This window comes from Pocillopora damicornis, chromosome 1 (genome assembly GCF_964200805.1).
Source record: "Pocillopora damicornis chromosome 1, jaPocDami1.2, whole genome shotgun sequence".
Taxonomy (NCBI): Eukaryota; Metazoa; Cnidaria; class Anthozoa; order Scleractinia; family Pocilloporidae; genus Pocillopora; species Pocillopora damicornis.
The window spans coordinates 39,841,891-39,846,304 of NC_142670.1; positions in this window are offsets into that span (position 1 = coordinate 39,841,891).

Here is a 4,414-nt window from a genome sequence, read left to right on the forward strand (position 1 = left end):
CTAACCTTTACTCCAAATAAACTGCGAAATACAGAAAAGCTCGAAAGAGGAAACCTATAGGAAACAATGACAGCTAACGATGGAGATTAGCTCGGATTGATAATGAAAACAAAATATTACATTGGTAAGATGGAAAAACTCGTAAGAGGAAATATTAGGCCAAATTGGACCGAGAAAGGATGAGGAAGGATGGAAAAGGTTAAAAAGGATTCCGAATAAGATAACTACCCTGAAGGCTACATTTTCAGGACTACATTAGGCGTTATTTTGGTTTTTTGCTTTCTCAAAAGCTAATGGTCCGTTCAATGCCAGTTGAAGGGAATTTTGAAGTGGAAATGTTTGCACCAGTGATGTATCATAAATGGATGGAGGCTCATTCTTGTATAAATCAAGGGAGATCCAAGTGATTCCTCGCTCAGAAAGTTTTGAAAATGTAGATGCACTATCATGTCATTTGGCGAATTATGAAAAATTTTTCTGAAGCAGTTTGATGTCACCTTATCAGGAAGTCTTAAGGCCAAATTTTGAAGGGATGGGCTAAGGTCCAGCCTTGATATGATCTAGTGTTTTCATTGCTTAGTCCAGTTTTCGATCGGTCAGTTACCGTCTCGGGCCATCTAATTAAGCAACATAACCTGGGACACCTTGCTTTTTAGCCACGATGTCCTTTGTTACTTATTCAGCCAAATTGGGAAGATATAACAAACCCTAATTCTATTATTGGATTATCATGTTTCAACATAATTGATAACGAGTAAAAAGTTAATTATATATATATATATATATATATATATATATATATATATTTATATTTTGTTGTTGTTGTTGTTGTTTATTTACCCATCATGGTATATGTCATCACGTTGTTTACAATTCTAACATAACCAGGCCAGAAGAACTTCAGCGAGCTCATTAGAGCTTTAAAAAAAATCTCCCCTAGTTATAGTATAATTTAACATTCATATGACATTACGCGTCCAGATTGTTACAGTAATGTAAAAAGAGGAAAGCATACAAAATAAGCCAAACATTGAGATTCCACATATCATTGATACAACTGCGTAATAAGAATGTCTGACATACGAACAAATGTGCTAAAACATATTTCCCTTGAGATAGTCATCATTCTTTGGTAGAGTTCCTAATCCGTCTCCGACTACGTAGATCAATTTCATGATATAATTGAAACGTTAAGAGGGATTAGTTGAAGCAACCTCGCTGAAGCGGAAGGCACCAAGAGTCACGTATCACAAACTAGCTTCTAGCTGTTGGAGCAACATCGCTGAAGCGGAAGACACCAAAGATCTTACACCACAAAAGCTTCTTCTCGCTGCCACAAGGTCTACAGATTTTTTCTTTATCTCTCTCTCGTTCTACAATAACCAAAAAGCTATGTGTTTAAATTGTCACTTGATTTGTTTTAATTTCTAACCTCGACCTTGTGAGAGTGGGCTGAAAGTCATAGATAACCCCTGTAATATGAAAACACTCACCGACATGAACCTTACGCTACTAAAAGGGGCCAAAAGTTTTAAGCAAAACACTTGAAGTAGTGATAAATACAAAACCATGAAAAACGAGAAGGGATAGCATCATTACTGAGTGGCGGGGGCACACGGAATAAACTTCGGAACAAATATAAAGAGGCTGCGGTAAAATTATCCATTTCTGTGAGAATTGGATAAGGAAGAGTACTGCAGCAGAATCTCAAGGAATAAATTGGAATTTCCGTGACAAGCGTCAAATGTGTTAAAAAAATAACTAATTCATAGGAAATAAGCCTTTTATTGTGATAGTGCTTATAGAATTAAGGGCCGGCAGACACTGTTGCTGGGACGGGATAGCCCAGTGACTTGCGGCGTTTATTATATACTCGCGTATTTAAAACGTCTGACTTGTTTTGAGGGAAAATTATTTCATAGGATATAAGATTTTTTCAACAATTCCCTCGATGCGACAATCAGATTTGTTGTACTTTTTTGTGAAGATAATCACATGATCAGTATTGTTGAAATATCATGCATAGAGCCTGTCACAAAAGATCTGTTAGTATAATTTTCTAATATGTTGCTTACTACTTCGTCCAAGAAATAAAAATTCATTATATGAATAGTATTCAGTATTTTACAGTTTGGATTTCACTATTTTAAAATGAATGTCTTCCTTTTGCCCACAGATGTTTTTTCCCACATTTCGTGTTAATTGCATCAATCTCTCCCGTCTTTAAGATTGTTTTTCCCTCTGTTCGTGTTAATTTTCTTAACACGGAAATTAACCTTAAGCTCGATTTACCCTGCTCACGCATTTCCTGTTTACGATCTTTGTGCGCGGGCTCATTTCCGAAACAGTGGCTGGTAATCGAGAATGGATTAGAATTTCCCCGAGTCTAATTTACAGCTACGACCAGCGTTAATTACCGTATGCCATTAGAATTTAAAAAGAACTCATTCGTTTGACCTCCGCGATTCCAGCTGCGTAGGTGTTGATTAATTCTAACTGCATTCCAGATTTCACTGGAAGGAACTTCACTATAACAAGAATTTGCCGCGAACTCTGCACTGTTCAGTTACTCTTCTTATTTGCACAAGTAAATGGGCAAGCTAACGGAGTCTTCCAAAAAAGAAATAACGAATGTAAAATAAGCCACGAGAAAATGGATGAAAAATATGAAAAAAGACGGCATCCTTCGTTCTGCGAAGTCAACCACTCATCTTGGGTTTTAACAGCAAATTTGACATCGTTTGAAGCAAACTGACTTTTCCCAGTCTTCCAGTGGCTGTCACGGTTCACATGAAATCTTAAAACGGAGAGTCGCTATCAGCCCATTACCCGGGGTCAAGAGAATATTAAAAGTTGATATTCTCTTGACCGAGGTAGGATCATTTTATACCCAAATCCTACGTATGTGTTTGTGAGAAGTCTGGGTACGAGACTAAACATGGGTCGAATCGATCACACTCTCTGGAAAGCCCTTAAAGAATGTGCTGATGGAAGAAACATCTGATGCTACAAGCATTACCGGATTTTTTCTAAATCATGCTCAAAATCATGCTTGTCCAGTTGAAAATTATGCTACTTTGTCTTTCAGTATTCTTAAAAATAATAATTCTTAGAGACCACGCAAGTCACGACTCTTGTAAATTTCCTTTTTAAAAAAAATAGAAATTTTCAGATTATGCTAGCAGCTATACTTTTGTAAAAAGTGCAAAAAATTATCCTTGTTTTAAAAAAATAATGCTAGTGCAATAAATATGGGCCTACTCCCCGGTGCAAATTTACACATGAATTCGACGGGGGTATATATCTAACCGTCTTTTTTCTAAAAAAAAAATTGAAAAAAAGGGAAAGAGGCGTAACTAGAGAGCTCCTGGAGTGCTCCCAACCCCCTTCCACTTTGTGGGTTAATCTTTTCATGTGTCAGCAACCTACAAACCTTTTAATTCGGGTTTGCGGAAAACGTATGGCTCGTGTCATGTCTCTCGCGGCATAAATCGTGTGAATAGAAGCCCGCTGTTACAAAACAGAAGAGCAGTGGTATGGGCCACTTTACAGAAGGCGCGCATAAAAGTGTGATTGTAGTCCTCTCCCTCCTCTGAAACATTCTAACCACGCCGTGCCTCTGAAAATCGTTCTTTATATGCTTTATCGCTCCACATTCATCCATCTTTATCCGTAATGATTATTGTTGCCTGTGGAAGCGGGAAGACATTACAAAAAATTGAAAATAGACCAACCATGGACTAAGCTTGAAAATAACAATCTTAGAGAAAAGGCAAATCATAAATCTGGTACTTTTCCTTTAAAAAAAAGAAGAACAATATGGTTAGTACGCTAGCAGAGCTACTTTTATAAAAAGGGCAAAAATTATACTTATTAACCCATAATGGGCCCCTGTTTAACCAAATTATGCTAGCACAATCTATGAGGGCTACTATAAATTTACAGCCAAAATTTACCGACGACTCCTGGTAATTATCTCAAAGAACCTACATCTAGAGATAAAACTGTCCGTTCTTTTCATTTTTTCTTTTTCGTGGCGACCAGTTTCATACCGATTGGCGCTCATACACTATACTTGGTTTTTTCGGAGTAAAATATCGCATAATATTGTCTCCTGATAATTTTCACACGCCCTTTTCCCCTTGCACCCTACCTCTACAAAAAAATTGATATTATTTCGATATATTGTTTATGTTTTTGAGTGTTGAATGGATTTTGTTTCAAAGGTGTGAAAGGTCAATATTTTTTTACCAAATAAATTATCTCCTAAGCGGTACTTCATCAAAACACTTTTTCTGACACTTGTTGCATTTGTCAGGTATCGTATTTTCGCGCCTTCTCCGCGGATTGGACAACTTCCATATAAGGAAGGCGGAACACCAATTGCCGTGTCACCCTCGTTCCCGGATGAAAC